Here is a 17,198-nt window from a genome sequence, read left to right as displayed (position 1 = left end):
TCAAGCTCTGAGTGGGGCTCCCTGTTCAGCTAGGAGTCTGCTTGAGATTCTCTCTCTCTCCCTCTCCCCGCCCCTCCCCTCCCAAATAAATAAATCTTAAAAAAAAAAAAAATTGTAGATGAAGACAGAATCTGGAACCACAGGACTTTGACTGGATCCCTGATTTCCTACTAACTGATCTAGAATCAGTCATCTAATCTCCTTCTCTGTATAATGCTCATAGAAATACCTCAAACCTTAAAGGGACAGTGTGTTTCTTAAACTTGTGTGGTGTCAAGAATCACCTGGGGCACTAGTTAAAAAACCCATATTCCCCAGAGCATACCTTCTTCATAAGACAAAAATTGGTTGTGGGTAGAGAGGAAAAATATTCTCCTTGCTTATGTAAAAGCACACATATATATTAAAAGCACATACAATACATTAATAGATATACAGTATATTTGTGGTATTAAAATTTCATGGGGGAATAATTAGAGAAACATGTCTAAAAATGTTCTTTAGAGAGCTGATAATTTTTTTTTTTTAAAAGGTTGAAAAACACTGCCCAACAGCAATGATTCTTCAAGCGTGGTCTGTGGTTAAAAATGCAAATTATCAGGTCTCACTCCAGATCTACTGAATCGGAAATTCTGGGGGTGGGGCCCAGCAATCTATCGTTTAACAAATCCTTCCGGAGATTCTGATGGGCACTAAAGTTTGAGAACCACTGCCCTGGAGATTCTGACTGGGGTAAGATCCCTGAGTCTGGACCTTTAACCAGCTCTCCTAAGCCATATTGCAGCCAACATTGACAAAGAGATTTGAACGTACTTTGAAAAATGCAAGTGACTTGCCATGTGGTAAAATATGTTCATAAGGACAGGCTAAACAATAATAGTGAAGGTCACTAATTACTAAGCCCTTAGCTGGGTCTCTGAGTCTACTTGCACAGCCTATTAATTCTCACAAACAAGAAGTTAAGAGGACGGACCAGACTGCCTGAGTTTCTTTCTTTCTTTAAAAGATCTTATTTATTTACTTGACAGACAGATCACAAGTAGGCAGAGAGGCAGGCAGAGGGAGAGGGAGAAGCAGGCTCTCCGCTGAGCAGAGAGCCCTAGTGCAGGGCTCAATCCCAGGACCCTGGAATCATGACCTGAGCTGAAGGCAGAGGCTTTAACTCACTGAGCCACCCAGGCGCCCCGTGCCTGGGTTTCCATCCAGCTTGTGACTTGGTTTATGCATTTGTAACGTGAGGATAATGCAAGTAGTTTTGTCATAGATTTGTTGTGAGGCTGAAAGAGCTTACGGATCAGCTCTTGGAACACCTGCCACGTTGGCATCACTTATATGTAGGCTGTTTCCATATCCTTAACCGCACCTTGTTAAAAAAAAAAAAAAAAAAAAAAAAAAAAGGTGGATTTGAACCCGATCAGTCGAACTCCCTAGTGTACTTTCTTAAGGACTAAACTATAATCCAGTGGTTCTGAAAGTGTGATCCCCCACCAGGAGCACACCAGAGTCAGAGAGATGCAAATTATTACATCCATCCCAGATCTGCTGAAAGAGAAACTCTGGGGGTGGGGCCCCTAAATTTCAACAAGTTCTTCAGGTAATTCTGATGCACATTAGCGTTTGGGAACCACAGCTACAGTCTTTAGAGGTTCAGGGGTGGGGAGTAGCTTTAAAAAAAAAAAAAAAAAAAGCCTTGAGCTGCTGGGAGAACTCCCAGGGTCCCTCCCACCTAAGCGCGAGCAAACTCCGGTTTAGAAGGTCTCCCAAGCTTCTGCCAACTCTCCCGGCCGGCGCGAAAGGCCTTCTGGGGCTTGTGGTCCACATTCCTTCCAAGCTGGAGGCGCCTGCGCGTTGGCCTCCAACTAGCTCTAGTTGCTGTGGTCGGGGCTCGGGACCGGCTGCCATCTTAGTCGAGGGACCGAAGAGTCGCCGCCGCCCCGAGTCCCGGTAAACATTCGCTGGCTGGCCGGGGGTAGTTCTGGGTAGAGGGGGGAGCCGCATGAGAGTGTCCGAGGAGAACCAGGGGTGAGAGTGCGGCGCGCGGGCGGAGGACCCCAGAGCCGCGACTGCTCTCTTTTCCCTCACAGCCGGTGCCCGTGGGGGTCGCGGGGAGCTCGGGCTAGTGGCCGAGGGGTGGGTTGGCCGGAGGCGCCGACCAGCCACTAATGGCCGGGGTATGGGGAGCCCCTCGCCTCGCGGGCGCCAAGTTGTGAGAGGGCTGGGCCGTGGCGGACGGCAGCAGGGTCCATCCCCGCGCCCCTCAGCCCCGCCCGGGGGCCAGTCTCCCGCGGCCCGGCCTACGCGCGGGGCCCCGCGGCAGCGGCCGGAGCGGCCGACGTGGCCCTGTGAGGGGCGGCGGCGGGGCCCACCTGCCACTCGGCTGGCCTTCACGAGACTTTTTGGAGCCCCCAGTCGGGAGGCGGGCCCAACACAGCGGCTGCCTCCTCCTTCTTCTACTCCCTTCCTCCCTCCATTGTCCCCCATCGTGGTGGTCCCGGGCCGGGCGCCCTTTTCTGCGCCCGGTGTCGCGACCCCGCCGGCACTTCCCGGCGCCGAGTTTTGCGGACGTGGAGCTGTCACTGCCCTCCCTCTTGAGTGCCCTTTTTTTCATCAGAGAAAAGAAAAAAGTAGCCGCGAACGTATTCTAAGGGTCGAAACGTGATGAGGACATGACTTAGTGGGAACTAAGTGGGGGAACTCAAGTTTTCAGATACAGTCCCGGGCCACGACTTGAGAGGCTCCGGGTCTCTGCGCTCAAGGTGGATGTTAGGCCTAAAGTTAGAGATGTAACCAGGTGAACGTGCAAACTACCTGCAATTCACGATTCCCCCGTCACAACTTGTTTTCTTGCTTATATTCGCCTTTTAATCTTGTTACATTTTCTGCCGTAATTCTACAGCGCTAGTGTACTTTTTTTGGGAGTGAGGTTGGGGAAGGAAAAGCGGGATTTTTTTTTCCTTTGGAAATTTTTTGGAAAGCGGGACCAGCCACTTACCATTGCACTAACTTGGGGTCTCCCGTATCTACTCCTAATATAATTCGATTTTAAGGAGGTGTGTAAAGGCAGTGTATTTCTATCCTCAAAATCGGCTAAGGATTTCTCAGCTGACATAAAATTCTCATGGCATATAATGCTGAGAGCCTACGCTATGCATTCACAGATTTACTCGAGGTACAGTTACCAACAGAGAAATAAGTTTTTTGGGTGTGAATCCAGAGGGAATTCCTTCATGTTTAGTATATAGGAATCAAGTAAAAAAAGAATATGAAATAAAAAACAAGTGCAGAATACTTTTTCACAGTGTTCTAGAGGGATGATTTCTAAATTCTTTTTAAAAAACACATTCGTTTACCTATTGGAAGAGATAGACAAACTAATTGCTCCCCAAATTGCCCAGTAGAATAATTAGGGGAGCTTTTTAAAAAGTAGAAACTCCAGGGTCTCCTTCCTAAGGTTGATTTAGTAGGTCTGCTTTGGTTCTGAAGAATTTATTTTATTTTATTTTTTAAAGATTTTATTTATTTGACAGAGACCACAAGTAGGCAAAGAGGTAGGCAAAGAGGCAGGCAGAGAGAGAGAGAGAGAGAGAGAGAGGAAGCAGGCTCCCCGCTGAGCAGAGATTTCCCGATGTGGGTCTCGATCCCAGGACCTTGGGATCATGACCTGAGCCGAAGGCAGAGGCTTTAACCCACTGAGCCACAGAAGAATTTATTTATTTTTTATTTTTATTTTTATTTTTTTTAAAGATTTTTGTCTTGGGAACCACTGAGGCAAACAATACTGTGAACCTGAGAAAAGCGCAAAAAACTTTAAGACTCATACCAGTTTTGTCTGGGGTTTGGCCATAGAAGGTGGCAGGACCTACCCCTGGTCCTAAGCTGGGTCTTCGATGATGAGTGTACGAGTGTAACCAGCATAGGTTAAAGGAAGGACAGGGCAGACAGGACACCCCTTCATGCTGTGTGTAAATGCAGAAGACTGTGGGAGAAAAAGGTTTCATGGAACAGGGATGGGATCAGGAAGGAGAGCATTGTGGGACATGAGGTCAGAAGGGTAAAAGGAGGTAACTATATGAAAAGTTACAAGTATAATGCTAAAAAAAAACCTTGAGTTTTATGTTACTAATAGATTCAGATTTTAAACAGGGAAATTATATGAGTGACATGAATGTTGTAGAAAGATGGCTCTGGTGATGAGAGTACAGCAATGGAAGAGTGGCTGTTGCAGAAGTCTCGGTGAGAGGTTAGAGGTTTGATGTTGGAGAGAGGCTGTGAGGATTGGATTTAGTATTTTACTAGTGCAATATTGTTACCATATTTTTGGATGAAAATTGTTAGGGCCCCACTGGGTTTCGAAAAGGCTCTTATTCTGTAAAAAGGACCCACAAGCAAATCTGAATAATTTTGCCAGGTTATATATATTAATGGTATCAGAGTATATTTTTCATTAACACTTTAAAAAAAATGATTTGATTTATTTATTTAAGTGAGAGAGAGAAAGAGAGCGAGAGCACGCAGAGAGAGGGAAGTCAGAGGGAGGAGCAGACTCTGCTGAGCAGAGAGCCCTGTCCGGGACTCATCCTGGGACTCCAGGATCATGACCCCAACTGAAGACAGTCGCTTAACCAACTGAGCTACCCAGGCACCCTCCATTAGCACTTTTGAAAAATTAGAATCAGATTGGCTGCAATTTTAGGAGAATTTGGAGATTAGACTGCAATTTATGACTATCAACACTATTGATCTAAGCTTGTTAGAAGTGTTTCTCTCATACTCAGAAACTTGGTGTTAGAATTTCAGAGTTGGAAGAGATTGCAGAGATTACTAGTCCACAGTGGCAAATATATTTTGGTTTATGGACCAGCTCTGCTTTGAAGTAGCTGGCAGAGCGATTTTGGTCATATATGTTCTCTGGGAACGTGAGTTATGATTGATTAGTGATGCTTCCTGTGGACACAGTTACTTAGTAGGTGATATATGTGCCAGGTATATGCCATCCTTAGACTAGTCCAAACTTAGTTTTCTGTTTATTAAAAAAAAAAATCCTAAGCAGGTTCAGTAATTTACCTAGAGCTAGTTAAGAATTAGAGCTAGAATTAGGGGCACCTGGGTGGTTCAGTGGGTAGGGCCACTGCCTTCAGCTTGGGTCATGATCTCAGGGTCCTGGGATCGAGCCCCGCGTCGGGCTCTTTGCTCATCGGGGAGCCTGCTTCTCTCTCTGCCTGCCTCTCTGTCTACTTGAGATCTTTCTCTGTCAAATAAATAAATAAAATCTTAAAAAAAAAAAAAGAATTAGAGCTAGAATTAGAACTGAGTTTTTGTAACTTTTAGTTAATCTCCAGTGTGTCAAGATGAATATGTGTTGCTAAAGAGCCTTTGGTATTAGACCAAAAGAAAAAAGATACTTCTAGCCTGTGCCTCTTGACTGTTTAGGCAAGAGTTTAACAAGGAACTTTGGCCTAGAATGAATTTTGTTCTATTTATTTTGGCTTAATAAATTTGTTGTTAGGTGCACCTGGGTGGCTCAGAGGGGTAAGCCTCTGCCTTCAGCTCAGGTCATGATCTCAGGGTCCTGGGATCGAGCCCCACATCAGGCTCTCTGCTCAGCAGGGAGCCTGCTTCCCCCTCACTCTCTGCCTGCCTTTCTGCCTACTTGTGATCTCTCTCACTGTGTCAAATTAATAAATAAAATCTTAAAAAAAATTGTCATTAGTACTGCTAGGAAATAGTCACCTGTTTGTGGCCCTGCCCCCCACATCCTTGTTCCTCACCCCTCTCTCAATTTTGGGTTTTGGGGATTGGTTTTATTTATATGAGTTAAGGCAAAGTGTATAAAGTTATTTTTTCCTGTATTTGTAGCACCTCACCAAATTCTAGGCTCATAATAAGCTCTTAGTAAAGGCATGTTGATTTTTGTAGTTGTACATGATACTGGTTTTGAGTTAGTATCAGTTAGTGGTGCAGAATTGAATTGCAGCATTATCTGGTTGGTAGGTCGGCCCCTCAGCTAAAAATGTTGAGTTGGAAATAGCTTCACAACTAGTAGTCATTAACCAGGAGCTGTTCCTCCTTCAGTCTAGCAGTGTACTGTCCTTGGAAAACTGCTGCCACCTCAGCTTTTTTCTTTTCCGAACTGACTGTACTCTGATCCTTGAAGTGCTTTTTCTTTTCCTATCCTTAGGAGCCTCCCAAGTTGCAGGGACCATTGTTATAGTGACCCCAGTACATAGAGTGTGTGTTTTATGGTCATCTTCATTTTGCCATGTAGCCATCATACCCAAGTGGGCATCACCCCATACTCTGTAAGAGTTAATTTTCATAACTCACCTTCTTATCCTGCCTACCCCACCAAAAATTATCTCTGCCTCCCCAAATTATCTATCCCATGAAACTTTTACATTTATTTTATTAATTTCTAGAAGTAATCTCTGTGTCCATTGTGGTTCTTGAATTCATGAACTCAAGATCAAGAATTAACATACTCTACTGATGAGTCAGCCAGGTACCCTTATCCCATGAAGCTTAAAAAGCCATTGTGCTGTCAAATTCCCAAGGTCATTGCTAATCTGATGTGTTTAACTATAAGAATAATGTGTTAATGGACCCTCCTTCCCCTCTCAGGTAACATGCATTTAACAGCGGTCTTCTGGAGACAACACCTTAACCCAAAGAAGTGACTCGAACGGTGAGAACTTCAGGTATGGTGGCAGGCCTGTGAAAGAGTTTGGGAGACAGGAATGGTGCAGAGGGTGAGAGCTCTGGTCATATAACTGCTGTGGGGATGTATGGGGAAAGAGGGTGTTGATGCTGACTACATCAATTGGTTGAGATAGGCATTTTGCACTTGGGTTTGAAACTCATAGTCTCTTCTATAAGGATTAGCTTGTGAGCCACACTTTGCTCTTACTTTTGGTCTTCTGACTTTTCTGTTTTTTTTGTTTTTCTTGGACATACACACATTTTTCCCACTTGTGCTGTTTTATAAACATTTATCTCTGTATACTTGTCCAGATATATGCGTTATGATTAAAAAGTTAAGAAGTAAAAAGAAGGCAACATGCAGTGGAGAAAGAGAATTTGGAAAGAAAGGTCTGATTTGATTTTCCCACTGACAAACTGTATGACTTTTGGCCAGTTATTTAATCTTGACTGGCCTCAGTTTATATATCTGTAAAATAGATGTATCGATTCCTACCTGCCTTCCTGACATTGTTGTGAGGATCAAATAAAATAATACATACTAAAGCTTTAGAAAAAAATGAATTCACAACTTAAGACATTATCTAGGTCTATAAGGTAAGAGAAGTTGGGAGTTATACTGAGAAGGAAAACATGAGGACAGGACAGATTGACTTTAAAGGATTAGGAGAGAGAAAAGGAAGATTCTACTTGATAAGAAAAAAAAGTAGAGCAGGAAAAACTCAAGAAGAGAGTAAGGAGTGAATGAAGTAGAACTAATGAATTGGTAGGTTAGAAAGCTGAATACTGTAGAGAGTGGTCCTTTTTACTAATTTTAACCTTGCAACTCTTCGTTGTCATTGTCATTATTACCTTCACATAATGTCCTAGATTCCATACTTAGATTCCTGTCCTCACTGTAAATGTCAGTATTTAGTATTCATACCTCTACGTGACCCTTTGCATTTAGTTTATATATTTGTTCAGTAATTACCCTCTAAATGCTTAGAGACCAAGACTACGATTTGCTTGTTATGGTGTCCCAGGCCATTGCTGTAATCAAATGTGTGCTTACTCTGTTCTTTTTTTATAATTATGGAGGGAAAGGAAGGAGATAGTGGGAGCTTTGTGAGAGGTAGTAGGAAAGGAAGTGGCTAAGAGGGAAAGTAGGTAAATAAGATGTAGTAAGAAGAAGAATTCCCAAAAAATAAAGAAAGGAAGTACATAAAAGTGAAAAATACATAGTGCAAAAAAAGAAGGGGAAAAGGAAATGGTGTTATTTGCAGCTAAGGAACAAGGAAGCTTTCATTTCTTTAATGGTGATATAATACCTCACAAAAAGTTATGTGCTGGGAAAGATCATTCTTCATACCAAGTATCTTTTTTTTTTTTTAAAGGTTTTATTTATTTGACACAGAGGGAGAGAGCACAAGCAGGGGGAGCAGCAGAGGGAGAGGGAGAAGCAGGCTCCCCACTGAGCAGGGAGCATGATGTGGGGCTTGATCCCAGGACCCTGGGTTTATGACCTGAGATGAAGGCAGACACTTTACCTACTGAGCCACCCAGGTGCCCCCATACCAAGTATCTTTAAAATATTTCTAAAAGTATCCACTGCATCCTGAACTCACAGAGTAGTTCTTTGTGGAAAGAAAACTAGGGCAACATTCCAGGAAACCTGGGTTCTAGCCTTTGGTATTTCTTGTTGCTTACTCCTGAAATCTTGGGCAGTTCACTTAAATCTCTCTGGGCCTCTGTTTCCTCACGTGTATGTTAAAGGTATCAAACATGATGATCTCTCTGTTTTCTTCTAGCTCACTCTTTGATTATATTTTGTGCTTTATGTTCTCTCACTAATTTTTCAGGATTTTGTTGATTCCACAATATAAGATTGGTAGTAGAAATATCTTATAGTAGAACTTCATAATATCCATTACCTTGTAAGTGAGAAGCCATTATATTTTAAGTTCTACTTTAAACATTGGCAGAAAGAGAGATTTATAGAAAACCTAAGTACAGAAATGTTAAGTTTGTAATATTCAACAAGTATTTATTTGAGCTCCTGTTGTGCTAGGTCCCAATAGGTAAATATAAAACCCCTATCTAAAGAATTTTGTGGTTTTGTCAGGAAAACAGACGTGCTCACCAGTAATTTTTGTAAAAAGCAGTAATTTTTGGAAAAATAGATAAGTGCTATAATAAGGATTACATTGCATTGCAATTTAAGGTAGAAGCTTTAGATTTCTTTGTTCTTTTAATATAAATGAATATATGCTAAGTGCTGCTCTGTGCTAGGTGTTGCAGGGACTCATGATGAAAAAAAGTCCCTGACCTCAAGAAACTTGCAGGCTTTTTTTCATGTCTGGGAGCTGCTTACCCTAATATATTTACATTTCTGTCCCAGGAAAGAAGTTTTGTACTGTATCATCACTTCATAGTTTTAAACTAAGAATTCATCTGCATATTGAGCTTCCCTCAATCCAGAAATGTTAAATAACATACTTTCTGAGAAAATGTGTATTATTTTATTGGATCTGTATTGTTTTCTCTGTCAATGACCGAAATTTTTCTTTTAGAGTAAGGAAAAAATCCAAATGCTGTCTGGATAACATGTGTAGGTGAACTTTGGTTTGCTTCTTAATCATTCAAAGAAAGAGGGAGATCTAAAATTTAGCCTTCCTTGTTCCAGGGAATTAGTTCAGTTGGTCACAGAGGAGAGGATGCCAATCTAAAGCAATCTATGATTCCTTTAGATTGTCTGGTTTTGACTTTTGGCTCTACTGTGTACTGGGAGTATAACCTTGGTCAAGTTCCTCATCCATAAATTGGGACTAGAAATTGCATATATCCGTAGGGTTGTTGTGTGGATTAAATAAGGTAAAATATTTTTGCTTGAACAATAGTTGGCTGAATACGTATGAAGTGTTCATTGCTATTACTGTTTTTTTATTATCATCATTACCACTGACCTTGTCTTAAAATTATTATCTCAATTGTTTAATTCATTAAATAAGCTTATCTAGGGTGAGCATTATAAATTTGAATGGAACATTTTATTTATTTTAAGATTTTATTTATTTATTTGACAGAGAGAGAGATCACGAGTAGGCAGAGAGGCAGGCAGGCAGGGAGGGGGAAGCAGGGCCCCGCTGAATGGAGAGCCTGTCTCAGGGCTCCATCTCAGGACCCCGAGATCATGACCTGAGCTGAAGGCAGAGGCCTAACCCACTGAGCCACTCAGGTGCCCCCGAATGGGACGTTTTAAATAGTAAAGATCAAATTGAGACTAAAGTGAACCAGGGAATTCGTGTTCCTCTAATGGGGTAGTTGTTAAGGGGCTTTCGCTTGCTTTTTTAAAAAATTAAAGGTAAAATTGACCATTTTCACCATTAAAAAATATATAATTCAGTGTTGCGTCACTTTTGATCTAGTGGGGAGTATAGGACCAAGTGTGGGCCAAACATCTTAACTTTTTTCTAAACAGAAGCTGGGAATCCAGATTTTGTGAGAAATCTTTATTTTAAAATGTTGACAACTTTTGAAATCATGAACGCTGTGGGCCAAGCAAATCACCACTGCGGGAAGGATTTGTCTTGTGGGTTGCCGCTTTGTAGCCTCTGTTCTGGAGCTTGACTTTTTGCATCATAACCCATGTTCCCTGCCTTCCGGGAAGAAAGTCCTTACACACATAAAGATTTAAAACTGTTCAGGCAATACCTCAGAGCAGTCTAGGTCTGAATGAGAGGTAAACAGGGTAATTATTAAGGCAGAGAGGAGGAGGGATGTTATTTAAGACAGATTAAAAATTGCCAAAGGTATAGAGGCAGGAATGGACTTGAGATGGTGGTAGTACAGGGAATAGATTAGTTGGAGTTTAGATTAGTTTCAAGAGGGTTTAATGGGCCTGGTAATAGAAGAAAGTTTGATAGTTAAGAGACCAGCCTTCTTGTTTTGGGATAACTTAAGTCCTGTTGGCTGACAGAATAAAATGGTATTTTGTGGCGATTTATTAGGTAATACTGAAGCCTGCAGTATTTACTAGGGTTGGTAGCTTCTGGAGGCTGGAAGAACAGGCTAGGGAGATAGGTGGTAGTGGGAATGGAAAGGAAGGGACAAAAGCTTGTATAAGAGACAAAAGCATATATATATATATATATATATATATGGGTCACTCTGTGACAGTGGAACCCTGCAGTAGATAAAGATAGCCAATTTTGAAAGCTTTTCCCCTAGTTCTTTTGTAAAAACTGGGGTATGTGAGAATAATACTATTATCTCTCCTTTTTCGTGTTGTGGATCTTGCTTTATCAATCTCTCCACCCCAGCTTAATTATGGATCGTATACATAGTCTTATGATTGCCCAGCTGGCACAAAGAGAATAGAAAAAAGAGGAAATAAAGTAGTTCAGCTGTTTATCACATTTCTAGTTTTGGATTTTTGGTGATCTCGGATCTCTGATAAGTTTCATTAGACTTTATACATGGAATTTTTGTATTTACCAAAGTTTGGAAACACTGGCAGTTTTCTCATGGAAAAGATGTAGAATTTTGCTGCAGAAGCTTGACACAATAATTAATTCATGATTTAGAATGTTTAAAGAAAGTGATAAACATTGTAGAAAGGTGGAATGTGTTTATTCTGTGTGACTTGAGAAAGTGATTTTTAGGATTTCATTTTCACCAGGATTTATTTTATAGTTCCTCTTGAGAATTTTGACATATACAGGGAAATTATTTCTTATTCTTGGCTAAAATGCCAAGTGTAGTTATTGTAAGTAGTCTTTTTGATGAGTAAGTTGAGTAGTATGTTAGGTATAGCCTGAGTATTAAGAATAGTTGAGATGCAGTAATATTTCCCTCACTGATGAATAAAAGTCCTGAACTGAGCCTCTGAAAAGTACAAAAAATAGGGGCCCGTCAGAGAGATGCAGCAATAGGGTCAAATAGATTTGAACTAAATCTAAATCTCATTTAATGGAGAAGGGATTTTTTTTTTTTTTTTTTTTTTTTTTTTTAATTTTAAAGCATGGTCTAACCTAGTTTTTGGAATTCATTTGTTCTGAATATTGAAAGGGATTTTCAGGTAGTTCATTTAATTATACATCTGTTTTGGAAGTAGGAAGGTAAGGAACACGAGAGAGGGATTAGCTGCATTTGTTTCTGTGGAAAGTTAGTAGTTAAGAGGAAATCCCAAGTTATCTTTTTCTGTTCTTGAATTTTTTGGAGGAAAGATACCTACCACAGGTCTTAATTAAAAATAATATGCTATATGTATATTGAAATGTGCAGAACCTAGTTACTACTGCTTTTCATTGTCTAGAATGTTGCTGACATTTAACTGCTGTCATCTCCTTGCCTTTTGTCTCTGTTTTGACTTTATTTCATTTTGCTGGTGTTTTAGGAGGGGATGGAGTTGGAGTTCTTATGTTCAGTCAGTCCAGTTAGTTGATTTTACTCTTATCAGTTGATGTTTTCATCTCTGAGGGACAATGAAAATGATTAACTTATCTGTTCTGATTATTTTTTGGTTTCTTTTTTTAAAAGATGTTATTTGTTTATTTGACAGAGAGCAGAAGAGCACGGGGGGGGGGGGTGGTGGTGGTGGTGGTGGTGGTGGAGGGAACTGGAGAGGGAGAAGCAGGCCCCCTGCTGAGCAGGGAGCCCCATGTGGGTGGGGCTAGATCCAGGACTCAAGCTGAAGGCAGTGGCTTAACCCATTGGGCCACCCAGGTGCCCCTTTGTTTTTTTCTCTTTGTGGTTAAATACACATGATGTAAAACTGACTATTGTAAATGTTTATTTAAGTGTTCAGTTTAAGTACATTCACTTTGGGATGCCTGGGTGGCTCAGTCAGTTCAGCATCTGCTTTAGGCTCGGGTCATGATGCCGGAAACCTGGGATCATCGAGCCTCAGGTCAGGCCCCTTGCTCAGTGGGGAGTCTGCTTCTCCCTCTGCCTGCTGCTCCCCCTGCTTGTGCTCTCTGACAAATAAAGAAATAAAATCTTTTAAAAAAGTGTATTTACTTTGTTGTGCAGTCATTACCATTGTGCACATCTCAGATTTTTTCATCATCCCAAACTGAAACTCAGCACCCACTGAAAAATAACTCACCATTTTCCTTCCTTTAACCCGTTATAACCACTATGCTATTTTTTTCTCTGTGTAGAATTTGACTGTTAATTAATGTAAGTGGAATCATATAGTATTTGTCATTTATGTTGGTTTGTTTCACTTTGCATAATGTCTTCAGGGTTCATTGGTGTAGCATGTGTCATGATTTCATTCCTTTTTAAGACTGACTCATACTCGATTTTATGTGTACACCACATTTTGTTTATTCATTCTTCTGTTGGTGGACAGTTAGCTTTCTTTTACCTTTTGGATTTTGTGAATAATAATGCTATGAATGTGGGTGCACAAATGACTGTTTGAGTCCCTTCTTTTAGTAATTTTAGGTATATTACCAGAAATGGAATTTCTGGATCAGATGGTAATTCTCTGTGTAATTTTTTGAGGAACCACCGTATTGTTCAACAACAGCTGTGCCATTTTACATTCCTACCAGCAGTGCACAAGAATTCCAGTTTTCACCACACATACCATTTGTTACTTGCTGTGTTGGCATTTTTTTTTTTTTTAAAGTAATCATCCCAGTGAGTAAATTGGTATCTCATTATAGTTTTGATTTGCATTTCTCTAATGATCAGTGATACTGAGTGTCTTTTCATGCATTTTTTGGCTGTTAGTATATTTTTTGAGAAATGTCTGCTCAAGTCCTTTCGCATTTTAAAATGAGGGTTGTTTGGTATGTGGTGTCCTGATTATTTTTGTAGGCTTCTGCCCATATCTTTTCTGCTTCTTAGTCTACTGCTCTTCTCCTTTCCTATTGTTGAAGAGCAGCTAGAACCATTCTCTCCAATGGATAGTCCCTCAGTAAATGTTTGATGATAACAGGTTAAAAGTAGGGCTTTCTGGGAAGGTAAATGTTGGTTGGGGCAAGACCTTCATTACATTTTTCTCAAGTTTTGGAGTTCCTGTTCTCTTTTAAACATTTACTTGGTGGGGTAGACTTTTTTTTTTTTTTTTTTTTAATTTATTTGAGAGAGAGAGATCAGGTAAGCACAGGGGAGAGGCAGAGAGAGAGGGAGAGAGAATCCACAAGCAGGCTTCCCTCTGAGTGGGGAGTCCAACGCAGGGCAACATCCTGGAACCCTGAGATCATGTTTAACAGCTGAGCCACCCAGGTGCCCCCCGGTTGGGTAGACATTTATGAAAGATTATGTTTTTAGGGAAAGAAGTCTATGTGTCATTTAGATTGCATTTTAGAGGAGGAAAATATAAGGTCTTAAAAGAAATTTTATTCTTCTCTGAGAAGCTTGCTATTAATGTTTAAGTACAAGTTGGCCTGAGGTATCCAAAGAAGGATTTTACTTTTTGTGATTCCGAAGGAAGAAAATCTGTTTTAATCATTTCATTGACTCATTTTTCTTTTCCCCCTCAGTTATCTGTATACTCAATGTGGGGCTTGAACTCAACCCTGAGATTAAAAGTCTCATGCTGTACCAACTCAGTCAATCATTTGCCTCTCAGTGATTCACTTCTTAACTTTTTCTTGTGTAATGATTTAGAATTTCTTATTTTGAAGGTGCTATTTGTTTTTTGTTTTTGCTTTAGGCAAGAGTGGATTAGGAGTGATCCTAGACTCAATATGTATGTTAATGATTTTAAAAAGGATCAACCTGAATAAATTCAAGTATAGCAATGACAAAAGTATATTTTTTAAAATTTAAATTCAGCTAATTAACGTATAATCTTACTGGTTTCAGATGTAGAGGTCAGTGATTTATCAGTCTTAGCAATACTCATTGCTCATTATATCACATGCCCTCCTTACTGTCTGTCACCCAGTTACCCCATCCCCCTACTTCCCTCCCCTCCTGTTTCTTTGTTTTCCTGTTGTCTTTTGTTTCCTTTAAGGAACCATGGTTTTAAATCATGAAATTAATGTTGAACAAGGCTAGCGATCTCTCTCTTGGCCACATCTTTTGTTCTGATCTTGGACAGTCCATTTTGATTGGGTTATTCTTGAGTTGTAAGAATTCTTTGTAAATTCTGGATTTAAGTCTTTTATTAGATATGCATTTTACAAATATATTCTCCTAGGCTTTTGGTTGTCTTTTTTTCATTTTCTTCAGAATGTCTTTTGAAAAGTAGAAGTTCCTAATTTTGTTGAGGCTTTTTTCTCAGTTTTTTCTTTTATGAGTAGTACTTTTGTCATATATAAGAAATCTTTGGGGCGCCTGGGTGGCTCAGTGGGTTAAGCCGCTGCCTTCGGCTCAGGTCATGATCTCAGGGTCCTGGGATCGAGTTCCGCATCGGGCTCTCTGCTCGGCAGGGAGCCTGCTTCCCTCTCTCTCTCTCTCTGGCTGCCTCTCTGTCTACTTGTGATTTCTCTCTGTCAAATTAATATATAAAATCTTAAAAAAAAAAAAAAAGAAATCTTTGCCTAACTGGGCAACCCATTTAACTTTTCTGGATTTCAGTTTGTTTACCTATAAGAACAAATAAGATGTTTGTGTATTTTGACTTCTTTGCAATAATATTTTTATTCAATGCCTTTTTGAGTTTGAAGTAGAGAAGGTAGTCTTTTTTTTTTTTTTTTTTTTTTTTTAAAGATTTTATTTATTTATTTGACAGAGAGAAATCACAAGTAGTCGGAGAGGCAGGCAGAGAGAGAGAGAGGGAAGCAGGCTCCCCGCCGAGCAGAGAGCCCGATGCGGGACTCGATCCCAGGACGCTGAGATCATGACCCGAGCCGAAGGCAGCGGCTTAACCCACTGAGCCACCCAGGCGCCCGAGAAGGTAGTCTTGGAATAGAATACTAAGGTGAAAATCTGTAGACCCATATTGAAATATAAAATTGGCCCTGCTTTCATAATCCTGTTTGTTTCCTAATGGGTAAGTGGTGTTTGTCTCTCTCCTCCTCTCCTGCCACAAATATTTGGGGCTCCTGGTTGTAAATGATTCTCTTTGATTTTTTTCTGCGTTTTTAATACAGTCTGAATAATAATGGTTTTTGACTCCTTTTAATAAAAATATAAATTTGTAAAGTATACATACATGTTACTCAGTGATTCATTAATATTGATATCTAATTTACTTGAGAGTTCTTAAAATTATGTTCAGAAATGATCTGAGAAAGTTTTGTTGGAGGATGGGGATGGTGGCTATCAGGATTTTGTATTTTGAGGACAATTTGTAGGTATTAAGAGATGGTCAGAAACTAGTTTCTTGGGAGCCAGGGAGTACATAATTTATACATAATTAGGTTGTATACACCTTTATACATAATTAGGTTGTATAATTTCACACAAGCATTGTTTGCAAAAGAGAGCAATACTTACTGTAGCACAATGGTAGTTATATTTATTGTGGCATATCATATAATTTAAAATTCAGCAGTAAATAGTCAAAACCAGGAAATAGCTTGTAATAGTTAATATTAAAATGTTTGTTAGCTGTTTGGGAGAACAGGGAGAAAATTGCCATCTGAAGTAGTGGGTACAGAGTTCAAACCAGCAAATGAATACTAAAAGTTTGATTTTAGTGCCAGTTTCCTTAAATTCTGTTGCCATACTCTTGAACCTTGAAAGTTACAATGTTCTGTTTTTCTCTTTGAATAAGATAATTGTCTTTTTATGCATATGCTTTAGATCCACACGCATAGATTTGGTTGGAAAATGGGAAATGAGCTTTCAATGATCTGAGATGATTTACATGATGTTCAGAGCCAAGGTGTCACTTTTGAGAGGGAGAATATTCTATGCCCTACCTTTCTGTTAAGGTAACTTTCTCTAGTCAGTAAGAAAGCAGTTTTTCCCCATCATCAGTGGGTTCGAGTTCCATTTTCTCTCATTTTATTGAGAATGTTATGGAAATGAGTATTTCTCTTCTACCCCCACCTAAAGAACTCTTATCCTCTCTGATAATACCTCCAACTTCTACAAGTTAAGTTCTATTGCCATCATTAGTAGAGAATGGGATCTAAAGGTGGTTCCTTCTGGTTAGTCTCTGCTAATATGACTGGAGAGAGCAGGATCTAGTTTACAACCTGGCTGGGTAGTGTGGCTACTGGTGGCATACATAAGAACCATTATCACCTTCATGGTTCTACTTGCATCTGGATTGAGGCTCTGTTCTTCACAATAGTGGCTGGTGAATAAATAAAGACTTTTAAAAACTGATTCTTTTAGACATAGCGATTTTACTTGAGTGGTGGTTTAAGAACATGGTTGAGTGGCCTTGTTCGAAGGAGACTACTCAGTATTGACAGTTACGGTGTATGCTTCTGTATTTTATTTTATTTATTTTTTTAAAGAGGTATTTATTTGAGGGGGGAGGGGCAGGAGGAGAAGGAGAGAATCTAAAGCAGACTCCCCATTGAGTGTGGAGCCCATTTCAGCTCATGACCTGAGCTGAAATCAAGAGTCAGGCGCTTTACTGACTGAGCCACCCAGGTGTCCCA

The 17,198-nt window shown here is 40.2% G+C and overlaps 1 protein-coding gene across 3 annotated transcripts in view; it reads left to right on the top strand.

Moving 5' to 3' along the window:
- The first annotated feature begins 1,834 nt into the window (after positions 1 to 1,834).
- The window catches only part of ITCH (itchy E3 ubiquitin protein ligase), a 131,373-nt gene continuing 116,009 nt past the window's right edge, over positions 1,835 to 17,198 (top strand). For 2 of the 3 annotated variants that reach the window (XM_032350908.1, XM_032350909.1), the window contains exons 1-2: positions 1,835 to 1,944; positions 6,619 to 6,695. The gene's annotated coding sequence lies outside the window, so the exon portion shown is untranslated. The remainder of the gene's footprint in view (positions 1,945 to 6,618; positions 6,696 to 17,198) is intronic. The other variant, XM_032350910.1, reaches the window with a different exon arrangement.

The sequence above is a fragment of the Mustela erminea genome, chromosome 7 (assembly GCF_009829155.1).
Source record: "Mustela erminea isolate mMusErm1 chromosome 7, mMusErm1.Pri, whole genome shotgun sequence".
NCBI lineage: Eukaryota > Metazoa > Chordata > Mammalia > Carnivora > Mustelidae > Mustela > Mustela erminea.
This window is presented reverse-complemented; position numbering and strand designations above follow the sequence as displayed.